This window comes from Podarcis tiliguerta (genome assembly GCF_965153285.1).
Source record: "Podarcis tiliguerta genome assembly, chromosome: 6".
NCBI classification, from domain to species: Eukaryota; Metazoa; Chordata; class Lepidosauria; order Squamata; family Lacertidae; genus Podarcis; species Podarcis tiliguerta.
The window spans coordinates 23,143,122-23,157,527 of NC_139539.1; the positions used below are offsets into that span (position 1 = coordinate 23,143,122).

Consider the following 14,406-nt stretch of genomic DNA (forward strand, 5'->3'; position numbering starts at 1 on the left):
AGGTTGGCAGGAGGTCTCTCCCCTTACTCCCCGTTTTTTCCCCTGGCCTAAAAAGCCCTGAACCTTGTAACCTTTCCACATAAGGGAGTTGTTCAAGCCCTTGAACATTTTGCCCAGAAACACACCACAATTTTTAGAAATGAACTTCTGCGCCTGGTTAAGAAAAGCCTACAGTGCTTAAAAAACAACAACTTGCCAATTTAATAAAAGAAATATGAAAGCTATTTGGGGTCAAATGGAGAACTTCGTTGTCTTAAAAGAGAAAAGGATCCTTCTGTTCCTGAAAGCTGCTATATTAGCACCAACCATTTCCTCAAATAAAATGCAAAGTTCGCTTTCTGCCTCTGTACTTTGGAAGCACCTCTGCAAGGAAGGTTGATTGGGTCCACATACACAAAAGTGAGCTGACTAAGTAAGCAGAATCTTAGTAATGATGAGCAGATTGCTCCTGTTTTCTGTGCTCTGAGTTCATGTTTATTCCAAAAGCCCTTCTACCATCCACTGACTCACAGGCTGCTGGGAGAAGATCTACTTTTTAGGGCATGAACACAAAGCTCTAACCCCTTTGATTGCTGGTTAGCCTCAAGGGAGGAAAGAAACACAAAACAGACCATGGATTCAGAGATGATGGCTGGAAAGTCAAGCAGATCCAAGGATGAGGCGACACAGAAGAATAAATTGTGGGTGATACCATTAAAAAAAATAAATTAAAAAATCCTGAACTAACAGCTAAGAACACTAACCACACATTCACATGTTGCAAATCTAGTAGAAAAACCAAATAATTTCTCTCCCTAGGACACAAAGCCCTCCCTTTCTGATCCACAACACTAAACACAACTGGCTCCTACTCCCAGTCCCCTTTATTTGGTGTTCTGGTTATGGAATTCCTTTCCTTTCCCAAATTTGTCTGGCACCACCATCATCATTTTTTTGTATGCCAATTTCAGTTTCTCTTGTTTGCTAGAGCTTTTAGAAGCAATTATGGTTTACTGCCTGCAGTTGCTCCCTTTTCCCTGGCTGATTTGGTTTTTGTATGGTGTTTTAATTATTACTGTTGGGAGTTTTATATTTCTTTTATTGGTTTGTAAAGCTGCCTTGAGGGTTGGCTCTTTTCTTGTGTGTTTTTGTGTGTGTGTGTGTGTGTGTGTGTAGAGGAAAGGTGGGTAGACAGTATTCAAATAAATAAAATGCCTATGGCAAGGTCGCTGAAACCCTTTTTTACCACAAATTACGTCAAAATGGCACATAAGCCAAGGACAGAAGATATAATATTGATTTATCAAAATATTTATAAACCTGAAAGCAGCATTGCCACGTGGGTAACCTTCCAGGGGTCACTTTCCAGCGAGGAGCAGAGGCAAAAGAAACAGATATGATTCTTAGCTTTGTACAGTAGTCTACATTTTAGCCACTCAAAGGTCCGGTTTGCACCCACCCACCCACCCCTCTTCATCCAAGCAAGCAGATTGGTGTTATCACTACTCAAGGATACATTCCAAAAGCACTCAAGGAGGCTGTGAAGCAGAGCCAGCAAACACACGTTTCCAGATGCATTGTAATTTCTAAGAGTGTGTTTTGACGAAACTTGGCAGATCTCAGGGAGCAGAGGTGCCTTCAGTTGCGGCTGGCTCAAGACCTTTTACAGTCTGAAACGGAACAGGGAGAAAAGCAAAAGGGAACCTTCCCCCTAGTCAAAGAACGTACCACTCAAGGCCAGTCAAATTATTTTGGCACCTGGTGCAGAAAATACCACAAACACTCCTCCCTGGCAGCAAAATAATAATAAAAGGTAACACTTGGTTGCATGAGGTGCCTGCCTCACCCTGTCTAATGGTAGGGCCGGGCCAGCATCTAGTCTTCTTTAAAGAAAATAATGGAACACAAGAAGCTGCCTTATGCAATTTCAGGCCATTGGTCCATCTAGCGCAGTACTGTTTGCACTGACTGGCAGCTGCTCTCAAGGGTTTCAAGCTAGAGTCTTTCAGAGCTCTACCTGGAGACTGAACCACTGAACCATGGTCATAGCTGTCAACTTACAGATTTGAATATAAGGGACCAGCAGCCTCGAAAATAAGGGATCAGCAGCCAAAATAAGGGATTTTTGTCAGCCAGCAGCCACACAAAGCCTCAAGCGGTGGTTCCCACAGCGCAGCAACCCAGCAAAGGGGACGCAGCAAGGAAAACCACCGTCACCTGTCCGCTGGGAAGCGCTAAGCAAAGGCAATTCCCCAGGCAACGTGGCCGATTTGATCGGCACAAAGCATGCAAGCTCCACCCCCCAGTCGTTCTTAGGCTCCTTATTGGGTGAGCAACGCAGCCAAGCAACACAGTTGGAGCCTCCCTCCTCCCTGGCCAGCAGGTAGGGAGGGAGAGAAGCTGCTTCCTTTGAAACCCGGGAAATTTAAGGGACATCATCAATAAGGGACAGCAGCAGGACACAGCGCTGGGATAAGGGAGTTTCCTGCCAAATAAGGGACAGTTGACAGCTATGACCATGGTCCTTCTGTGGAGAAGTTGCAGGGCATAAGAGGGAGGAAGGTAAAATTAGATGTGGAGTTTATAGAGCAGATATTCATACCTCAGGTCCATAGCGCTTCATTTCAGCAAGGAAATATTCTCACACAACACAGCAAAGGTGTGTCATAAAATGAGTATTTTAGCCTATTGATCAATTCAGAGCTATCCTTGGAAAGAATCAGAGAGGCACCTAAATGTCACCCCCTCATACTTTGTAAGAGGGCATGTAATTGGGGAGGTAAATCCGGACCCATTTGTCTGAGACATACAGGTAGGGTTAAGGTTTTGACACAAATAAAAGAGGGGAAACACTGCAATGGCCAGATGCAGGCAGTGATGGTGGGATCCTATCCTTCTGGTAGTAGAAAAATTGGGAATCCGATGCTGGATCTGAAGTAATCAAACCAGGAGGCTTGTGCAGATGTTCTGAAAGCACAAATAGTCAATATGTGAGGGGGCGGGGAGATCAAGATCACGTCAATCCCAATCTCTACCATTTGATGACACCTTGGACAGAGAACCTTGTATTTGTAAGCATGAAATGTACCCTGCACAAAAGCACACACAACATTGTCTGAGAGATCCACACTTTCCTCATTCTTTGTTTACCCTCAGGCAAACCTTTTAAGTAGCTTCATTAAATGAGGGCCAATGGAAAAGCAGAGCGGTACTGGGTCATTTTTGCTTTAATATTTCAGACTTTGCACTTCATCCCAGGGAACTCTGGGCAGGGTCCTCCTTAAGGGAGTGACTATAACTGACTTGTTATGCACTGGGATAGCTCAGTAGAGCCCGAGACTCTTACGCTCAGGGTTGTGGGTTCGAGCCCCACGATGGGCAAAAGATTCTTGAATTGCAGGGGGTTTGACTGGATGATGCTCAGGATCCCTTCCAACAATAAAGGAGCCCTGACCATTAGGTCCAGTCATGACCGACTCTGAGGTTGCGGCACTCATCTCGCTTTATTGGCCGAGGGAGCCGGCGTATAGCTTCTGGGTCATGTGGCCAGCATGACTAAGCTGCTTCTGGCGAACCGTTTACCTTCCCGCCGGAAGGTACCTATTTATCTACTTGCACTTTGATGTGCTTTCGAACTGCTAGGTTGGCAGGACCAGGGACCGAGCAACGAGAGCTCACCCCGTTGCGCGGATTTGAACCGCCAACCTTCTGATCAGCAAGTCCTAGGCTCTGTAGCTTAACCCACAGTGCCACCCGCGTCCAACGCTTCCAACACTACAGTTCTATTATTTGCTTGCAGAAGGTTTTGGAATCAATCCTTGGTCTCTCCAGTTAAAAGGATTAGGTGTGAATGGTCTCTGCCTGTGATGCTGGAGAACTGCTGCCAGTCAGAGCAAACAGGCAACAGTGGTGGGCTAGACTGACAGGTATTCTGACCTGATACAAGGCAGCTTCCTATATGCAAGAGCGCAGGAAGTTACCTGGGACAGCTCCACACTATAAAGCTAAAGCACACCCAACACACATTTACTGTAAACCACATGACTTCCCCCAATGAATCCTGGGAACTGTAGCTTCCTTCTCACAGACCTATCGTTTCCAGCGCCTTTAACAAACAGTTCCCAGGATTCTTGGGGTGTGTGTGCCATGTGCTTTAAATGTGCATTGAATGGTGCGGAACTGCCCTATTAAATTCTGAAGAAATGCTCAAGCACTCTGAGAATGAGGCAATAAAACTGAAGCGTCTTTCTCAGAGGAGGAAAGCTTTCAAGGAAACAGAGGACAAATTTTGGCAGCGTTCAAGCCCAGTTCAAGGGTGCTGCTGGCTTGGTAGATCCGTTGCTTGATGGATAGATAAGAAGGCATAACCTGTTTGTAGAATTTGCTACCGTAAGATGTGATGATAGCTTAGACGGCTTTGAGAAAGATGAATGGAACAAATTCATGGAGAACGTCTAGTAATTGCCACTAGACAGCATCTTAAAAAGCAGAGACATCACCTTGCCAACAAAGGTCCATATAGTTAAAGCTATGGTTTTCCCAGTAGTGATGTATGGAAGTGAGAGCTGGACCATAAAGAAGGCTGATCGCCGAAGAATTGATGCTTTTGAATTATGGTGCTGGAGGAGACTCTTGAGAGTCCGATGGACTGCAAGAAGATCAAACACATCCATTCTTAAGGAAATCAGCCCTGAGTGCTCACTGGAAGGACAGATCGTGAAGCTGAGGCTCCAATACTTTGGCCACCTCATGAGAAGAGAAGACTCCCTGGAAAAGACCCTGATGTTGGGAAAGTATGAGGGCACAAGGAGAAGGGGACGACAGAGGACAAGATGGTTAGACAGTGTTCTCGAAGCTACAAACATGAGTCTGACCAAACTGCGGGAGGCGGTGGAAGACAGGAGTGCCTGGCATGCTCTGGTCCATGGGGTCACGAAGAGTCAGACACGACTAAATGACTAAACAATAACAACAACAACAACAACAACAAGGCTAGATTCAAAAGATTCCAGAAGTCACAGACTGGCTTCTTGTGAGGCAGCCAACACACTTTGCCTCTTGGTAGGGCCAGGCTAACACAGGATGCCTCAGAATATCACTTGCTAGAGACAAACAACCAAGGAGGAGAGATTGTTGCCTTCACGTTCTGTTTGTGTGCTTCCCAGAGGCATTTGGCTGAGGAGCGAATAAATATATAAAGGGTGCAGAAATTATGATAAGAAAACACAGTCTACATATGCTTATCGGAGAGAAATGTTTAATTGGACTTGGGTTTTGTTTTTCTAGTGCAACACCATGTAAGAGAGAATAGAGATGCCAACATTCTGCTAGCTTTCCATGCACGCCTGAGGACCAGCTGTTCACTTCAAGACCATGTGGCAATCAGATTAGGGTGCAGCCGACACACAAACACACACAAACTCATTACAGATTGTCATAAGAAACTGATTTTCATAATCATCCAATATGTCAATCTGCTGTGTTCTGTACTACCAACCTTCTGCTTTTTGATATATTTCAGCACGAGTAAGCATTTTATTAAATTCAGCACCCACAAAAGATCAGCGCAGAAAAAGATTTCTGGTTCCTAAGCAGAGTTGCCACCCAGCGTTGCCACCCAGCAGCCTCAAAATCGTCTCACCAAGGATGTACATTGAGTATGTCCCTTTATGTATGAATGCACATGCATTTGAATCCACAGACAGCCAAATAAAAAGAAACTCAGCCAGCTGGCAACAGTTCTAGGCAATGGCCAGTTTAAAATTTGCATTTAAAAAAATATTGAAATACATCCATTATTATTTCTGTCACCCTATATAAAAGATACTACATAATTAACCAGTTTTAAATATTTTCCTTTTTTTATTTTAGCAGCTGCTCAGGAGTTACATGCTAAATATTGGAAGCAACTAAAAATACCAAAGATGAATGGATGGTGGCGGATTAATAAAATATGGGAGCAAGCTGTAATGGCTAAATTGGCAAACCATATAAGGCTGAGGAAAATGCACCGAACATTAGATATATTTATAAATAAGTCGAAACCATGCATAGGATTTGGTACCCAGAATGCTTTATTTCCAAGAAGGCAATATTGCTTTGATTTAATATGAGGAAACACAACGGTGATAAGGTACAACCTGGATTAATTAGAAATATGACGATTTCTAATAAATGCCCTAAGGCACATTTATTGTGGAATATAGAACGTTATGTATTTGTGCTTAGTTTCTGAAATTTTATTTTGTTTTAAAAGTCGTATATGGCTTTGCAAGTATTTAAAAATAAATAAATTTAAGAGTTTACCCTGTCTGCAAGCAATGGACATTCTGAAGTACCTCAAGAAGCAAAGACCGTCCTACATGCCTCACATTCTGCCCTGGATTCCCCACTTTGGATTCCACCCTCATCAATAAGCTGTAATGACAGCCGATCCGGCAAGCCCAAGAGTCTCCGTGGTTTAGACCACAGCGCCACCCTCGTCCCTTTTACCTTTTAATGACAGCTCTTTGTTAACAGAAACAAGGCAAGGGGTACTTAATGCTGGTTTAATGTAGAACCCACACAGACAAAGAGGGCTTACTGTCCATGCTTCAGATCGCTGTTTTAATTTAAAGAATAGACAGAGGGCAAATGGTAAGATTAACCCTTGTGGGCAAAATCCTAGTTGAATGCAAATATTATCTTTCTGACAGCACCAATTTAACAGGGCGACTGCCTTCCTGAGGATTCCTGCTGGATGGTTTAGCCGCCCCCCCCCCCTTTGGCAATACCCTTATTGGGTTAATCCTTAGGATGTTCTGACCGACTCCCACCCACCCACCCACCCCCCTTTAAAAGGAAAGGGATTAATCCGTTTCAAGACATCTCCTATAAAAAGTGACTGGAAACAAACGCTGAAATACAACAGCTTGCACAGAATGTCAGTGGGGCGAAGGATGGAGGGGTGTGTGTGTGTGTGTGTGTGGACTCCAGCACTTGCAAACAAGGGCACACCCGCCTTTGTTACTCCAGCTGGAGAGAGATGCATGAAAAATGGCAACAGTGATGAGGAAGGATGCGGTGGTCTTCCAGGACAGATAACCTGCCCAGAGATTGAGAGAAAGATAGAAAGAGGAACAGGAAGAGAAAGAGAGAAAGAGAAAGGGGGGGGGAGATCTATAGGCTTAATTCTCCCCTCACAGATAAAAGATGGATGCGTGAACTCCATCCCCACACAGTTCCTTCATCCTTAAAAAGCAACAACAGGCTGTCCTTAGGGTGAGAGGCAGAAAATGAAGAGGACCACCAGACACTCCCCTGCTCCACTGAATCCATTTGTTCTCCACCAGCAATCCTTCATAACAAGAGCCCCACCTTGATTCTCTCTTCATCTCTCCTTCTCTCCCCTACACATTAGTCACACCGCAGAGTAAGGCCACAGGAAGTCAGGCCTGATTCTGACACAGAGGAGGCTGTCTGCAGCCTATTCGTCACAGCTCGGTCACGGAGAAAAACAAACACCCACGGCGACACAGCTCTACCTGAATCTTGCCACAGTTATCACCAGTTCGTACTTTGGTACACAGAGACGTACTACCTCCAACACTAGAGGGTGAACAAAGCCATTGTGACGAGTAGCATGGCCGGCCTACCCATGAGGCAAGGTGAGGAGAACGCCTCAGGCGGCAGAATCCAGAGGGGCAGCCAATCCAGCCTCCAAGGAATGCACTGTCCACTGCAGAACATTCGTTGGAGGCCGAATCTGCCCCCTCCTCAGCAGGTTCTCCTCCCATCCTTGTTCTCAATGTATATAATTATTCCCCCCTCGTAGATCCTTTTTAGTATAATTTTTTTTTTTACTCGCTCCAGTTTTATATATTTGTTTGTTTTAAAAAACCACATATTTTATTTTCAATGAAAGAAATTTTAATGGTTCGCAAAAGCTTGGACATAACAGTAATAAAACATCATAAAACCAAAGTGGCAAAACGCTGAGTCATTAAAGAAGAGAAAGAAATCAGGTAGGCAAAATGATAAACTTTCGTTTCCATTGCAGAAGCACTCAAATAGCCAAGGATCCAGAGATGATATTAGTGGGGCTGATTATTCAGGTTTTGAAGTCCAGGAATTTTCTTTTTTTGGTTATGTATTCTGGCTAACGATATGTTGAATAAAAAGCAAAAGCAGCAATGTCGGCCCATAAGAGACATTCCAAATTAGGCCAATGTCTTTATTGGTCCAAACTACATATCATGAAACTCCTGTGAACTGTACATCGGACTCAGTGTCCAAGAAACAACGGCATGTGTGCCTTCTCCAAAATCCCATGGAAGCAGTTGGTAAACAGGATAGTGTCCCATATAGACCTTGTGCAGATGAAGCAACCTCGGCAAGGGCTTCTCAGCCAGAACAAGCAACCAAGAAGCAGGATCTTGTGTTCTCCATGCAAGAATCCAAGAAATTGGGATGGACCACGAGGGTAACCTAGTCCAACCGCCTGCAGTGCAATCTTTTGCCCAACGTGGGGCTCAAACCCACAACCCTGAGAGTAAGAGTCTCATGCTCTACTACAGGGGCTGGCAAACTAAGGCCCAGGGGCCGGATGCGGGCCCCCCAGGCTCGCAAATCTAGCCCATGGACCCTGCCACCCGCTCGGTTAGTCCCCATGCACTGCGGACGCCCTGCTGCACGGGGACTGACTTCCATGACGCTGGCATGCCTTTGGACAGGCAGCAATGCTGGCACAGCTGAGGTAAACCCAGTGCGGCCATGGACGGTCTGGGCCACACCATGGGCATGGTGAAAGGTGTGCCACAGGGCTTCAGCCAGAGCTTTGTGCACCTGCTGGCTCCGTGCCTGGCTCGGTGCTGCTGCTGGTGGCAAGCTTGGCGGCCACGCTGGAGCAGCTGGAGGGCAAGCTGTGCGCCACCTGCCCAGTGCTCTGCATGCACAGCCTGCCCACTGACCTTGCCTCAGATGATGGGCCGCAGTGCATGGTGCACACCGCCTGGGAGCTCTGCAGGATGGGCCAATGGAGCCGCTGCTGCTTGTCAACAATGCCGGTGAGCGGGCGGCGCTGAGATGCGCTCCTGAGCGCATGCAGAGTGCGTTTCCCCTCCAGGTCCGGAGGCAGCTGCAGGACCAGCTTTCAGTTTATTTATATTTTTCAAAATACAGTCCGGCCCCCCACAAGGTTTGAGGGACAGTGGACCGGCCCCCTGATGAACAAGTTTGCTGACCCCTGCTCTGCCTTCCCAAGTGACTTATGTGCCCTGGGCTTTGCAGCGCAGCTTGACCATCTCAGCCAGGTTTCCCATTGCCTCGGAGATCCCTTCTCCAGTCAGGGCAGAGCAGCCCTGCACATGCCACTGGTGGCCTTGCAGTTTCCTCAGCCCCCTTTTTTCTGCCACCTCCGGGGGCGGGGCACGCTCCGGGCACATCTTGCTTGTTGGCCAGCAGCACCACGGGCACCTCTTGAAAGAGCTCGTCACCCAACAGAGCTTCTAGCTCGGACCTGGCCTCATCAGAGCGAACGTAATCCACGCTGTCCACTACGAATACCAGCCCGTCTGTGTTGGGCTGGTAATACCTCCAGAACGTCCTGACCCGTTCTTGACCACACACATCCCACATGGTGAAAGAGATGTTGTTGATGGGCCTTATTGTTTCCATGTGGAAGCCAATGGTGGGAACGGTCATTATGGTTTCATTCAGCTTCAGCTTATAGAGGAGGGTTGTTTTGCCAGCTGCATCCAGGCCCAGCAGAAGAATATGAGCCTCCATCCCATAGAAACTCTGCAAAGCACTCTGAATCCGGCTGAGTAAAAGTCCCATGGTGAAATGCTGTTCCACCTCCAACGCAGCCTCTGTGTAGCCCCAGGAAGGACTGCTTCCTGCATACATGTAGATAGCCGGGCGTTGTTCCATTGGCTCAGCCCTAGGGGGGCGTGGTGTGGAACTGTCATTACTGGCTTGCTGGCAGCTGACATGCTGGAAGTTTTGCAGACCGGCTCTCAGATGCAGGAAGTTTTGCTGGCTAAGAGGAGTGATTCAGCATTCTGACTGTACAAGTCATGGATGAGATTTGCTGCTGCTTGAGATGCAAACAGTTTTTAATCCATATCAACAAATCTAGTTTGCTATGGTTATCTGTATTCACTGTGGAGCCTTTTGGCACTGTAATAATAATAAATGTTTTTCTTTTAATAATGTCAAACACACCATTGGCAGTTTTTCAACATCTGAAAAGTGGAGTTTCTTAACACCCACTAAGTTCTGGTTTGATTGGTTGGCATCTGCACATCTTTTAAGAAGACAGGCAAAATCTGACAGATAAAAGCATTTAGAACACAGTCTTTTCATTTTATGTAGGATACAACCCATCCTGATCTGGTGACAAACGATGTAGCAGGACGAATAAATACAGATAATTTAAAATAAATTGAAATTGTATTGTCAATTGCAGTTATATTGACTATTCATGTTTCTACTTAAGATTCAGTAGGACTTAGTCCTTTGGAAGTATGTTTACAATTGCATCCTAAGATTATTTTTCTCTCTTTTAAAACAAAATATCTGTTTTTACTGATACTTCTCCGAAGGCCTACCCAATACAAAGTATCTTTTAACTAAAATCTGTTCTTACTGATACTTCTCCAAAGACCTACCCAATACAAAGTATCTTTTCATAATACACCAGAATAAAACAAATACTTAAAAAATGTAATCTAAAAAGGGACAGAAGCAAGCAAGAAAGAAAAAAAGCGGAAAAAAATGAAAAATGATTAAAAGACTCTGTCCTTCAGCTTAATATAGCATTTACTCATCATTAACATCCAACTATCCTATTTTCTACAAGCCAATATTTTTTTCCAATCTTCAAATTCAGATATTAAAAGTTCCCTGACATGAAAAAGAGACCCCACGTGTTGCATACAGACTACAGAACAAGCCTGGCTTGGAAAGTTTTATAGGAATCTCTCCTTGTCATGTGACCTTCTCTGTCCTTGCAGTATTCAATATGCTTGTGACCTGGCTAACCATGCTATAGTTTACCTTCTGGGCCAGTATTCAGTGGAGGTACACAGAAGAAAATTCTTGTCTGATGTCTCTAAGGCTCAAGACTCACAATAGGTTCAAACCTGATGGAACAATGAGTTGCTCACACCCTATTGCTACCCTATTGTATGAGTTGCCTGTAGTTTCAAAAAATTGGTTCCTAGAATTCCCCTGCTAAGAATGCTAGTCATCATAAGATATTTTCCTAGTGCTGCATTTATTTTCCTGGCTGCTGGAAATTCTTGCTAGATCGCTTTCAGAATCATTTACACGATATCTTAAAGACATCTTAGGTGTTACTGTTGAGCCCTCTAGTCTTCATGTAATTGTGTTTCCCAGTAGGAAGCTTGCCATTTACAATTAGATCAAATGTCTAAGCAAACACTAATTGGTCAATATCCAATCTGATATTATCAGGCCTTCCTGTGCTGCTCTCACAGTATCAGAAGAGATGGAACTGTCCTTTTATTTTGTCATTTTAAAGCTGTCAGTATCTGTGCTCAGTAATAACCCCACTTGTCAAGGACCACATTGCTTGGAGATAATCTTTCAGAGGCCACATGCCATTGATGGCCAGGGCAGAACCAAATGGGAGTGCAGTTTGCAGCACTGCGGGATTGCACAGCTCACTCTCTTCTGTGCCACCCTATTGTTCGATCACTTTCTCAGCTGTGTGCCACCCCCCCCCCTCTATGTGCCACCATCAGGAGAATCACAAGAAATGAAGTCAGGGCCATGTCACCCACAGAGTGCAGGTTCCCAACCACTGGGCTAGTTTGACACTCATAAAATCAAGAGATGTCTGGGTGAGAGCTCCCTAGAGCAGGAGTGGGGAAACCCTTTTCCAGTTGGGTGTGTGTGTGTCTTTTTCCTTCTAGGCAACCTTGCACAGGCCATATGCCAGCAGTGAATGGGGCCAGAGTCAAAAGTAGGCAGAACAATAGACATGAATTTTACCTTTGTACAGTAAGCTGGTTCCTTCCTTCCTTCCTTCCCTCCTCCATCATACAGACAAGGAAGCATTATCAGAACTCAAGGACAAAGTCCAGCCAGGCCAAAAATAAAGTGCAGATCAGGGCAGGGGAAGGGGGTGGTTTGGGGTGACCTGGAATAGAGTGCCAAGGGTCAGATAGATACAGTAGTACCTCAGGATGCGAACGGGATCCGTTCCGGAACCCTGTTCGCATCCGGAACAGAATGTAAGATGCGTCAGGGGGTCGCGTTTTGCCGCTTCCGTGCATGCGCGTGATGTCATTTTGAGCGTCTGCGCATGCGTGAGCGGCAAAACCCAGAGGTAATGCACTCCGTTACTTCCGGGTTGCTGCGGAGCACAACCCGAAAGCACTCAACCCGAAGCACATTCAACCTGAGGTGTGACTGTACGTACAGTGGTACCTTGGGTTAAGAACTTAATTCGTTCTGGAGGTCCGTTCTTAACCTGAAACTGTTCTTAACCTGAGGTACCACGTTAGCTAATGGGGCCTCCCACTGCTGACACGCCACCGCCGGCGATTTCTGTTCTCATCCTGAAGCAAAGTTCTTAACCCGAGGTACTATTTCTGGGTTAGAGGAGTCTGTAACCTGAAGCGTGTGTACCCGAGGTACCACTGTATTCACTTTGTGGGCCTGGAACAAATTTATTGCTAAACAGGCTAATGCTCAGGTACATAAGAAATTGGAAGTAATCAAGAGAACAAATTAAAGGGTGGAGTTTTAGCTTTAACCCGTAACAACTGGAGAAAATGCCATTACCCATTACTACGTTCCCCATCTCTAGGGGTAAAACATTGCACGCATGCATGTTTTTCTTGGGGAAGAGAGCACCTCTCCTATCTACCACAGAATTGTGAGCTTTCTGTGACTTAATAAGTCTTTGCTGAAGATATCTAGCATAGCTATTAATAGTCTACAGAAAGCAGTTGCTTTTATGCTCTGCTTTGTACGCCAAGGCTAGCTAGCTCGAGTCTTAAAAACAAACATCTTTGTTTAGGCTGAATATGTTTCCCCTGGACCTTCAAAGACTGCATGCATCGACACGCAACACATCTCTTTATTCCGTCATGCTGTTTGGCTCACGCTCCACAAAGGAGCTTCAGCCTAGCAATTGGGAGATCTAAAGAGCCCTGGTCTGAAAGGGGCACTTTGTAGTTCATGGGCTCAGGAAGATGAAACCTACCATTTTCTTTAAGGTGTTAGTTTCCCCTGGCTGTGAAAAACAACACACAACTGGTCATGCTGGCAAAGTCTTCAGTAATACTAACAGACTGAAATTCTCAGCTGGTTTGGGCAACAGCTTCTGTTTTCCAGATAAGGCAGGTAGGTATTCTGTAGAACAGAGATAAGCAACATGGTGCCCTCCACAAGTTGCTGATCCATGACAATTGACCATGCTGCCTGGTGCTGATGGGAGCTGTAGTCCAACAGCCTTTGGAGGGTACCATATTGGCTACCATTAGATAGCTTGTTTGCTCTGCATGTTCTGAAAATGCTGGTGACTAATAGCATCATGCTGTACTATTAAAATCCTTATAAGTGCATTTGAGATCCAGGTAGATTATAATAGTGAGTGGACTGGGGCCCATGAATCACCCTCCCTCCCCCTCCCCACCAAAAAATATTTCCCTAGGAGTTTGCAACTAGTGGTGAGTAGGTCTGCTCTGGAGATAAACAGATGGCTGCTGAACAAAGAGGCCCAAAGCCAGTTGGGATGAGTTTCTTACCTAACAGCTGCCCCACATGTGCTCATTCTCTCACTTACCACCCACAAACATCTATCAAAATAGAACAGCCTTGTTCTTGCACATGCTGACTTCCTACTCACTGTGTGCTTTAAAACTCAATTGTCCATTATATTAATTAAAACATAGGAATAACATTTTTTAACACCGATTTCCTGTGTGGCATTCCTATGCACACTTCTCTGGGAGAAAGCCTCATTGAACACAGCAGGACCTACTTCCCAGTAAACATGCACTGGATGCTCCAGGAGTCTCTCACAAGCTCCTACAAAGCTGCTTTATGACGAGTTAGACCATTGGGTCCATCAAGCTCAGGATTGTTTACATGCTGTCTTACAATGACTCTCCAAGGTTTCACATAGGAGTCTTTCCCAGTTCTGTCTAAAGATGCTGGCAGTGCTCAAAATTAGCAAGGTCCCAGGCGCATTTAGCACCTGGCTATCAGTCACTTACAAGGGACACGGGTGGCGCTGTGGGTTAAACCAAAGAGCCTAGGACTTGCCAATCAGAAGGTTGGCGGTTCGAATCCCCGTGACGGGGTGAGCTCCCGTTGCTCAGTCCCTGCTCCTGTCAACCTAGCAGTTCAAAAGCATGTCAAAGTGCAAGTAGATAAATAGGTACCACTCCGGCGGGAAGGTAAACGGCGTTT

General features: G+C 45.5%; 1 protein-coding gene and 1 pseudogene across 3 annotated transcripts in view; both read right to left on the reverse strand.

Moving 5' to 3' along the window:
• Window positions 1-14,406, reverse strand: part of SRC (SRC proto-oncogene, non-receptor tyrosine kinase) — a 100,434-nt gene that overhangs the window by 68,446 nt on the left and 17,582 nt on the right. The window lies entirely within an intron of this gene.
• On the reverse strand, window positions 9,208-10,033 carry LOC310680221 (annotated as a pseudogene). Its single transcript has one exon. The product of its transcript is annotated as an uncharacterized misc_RNA (transcript).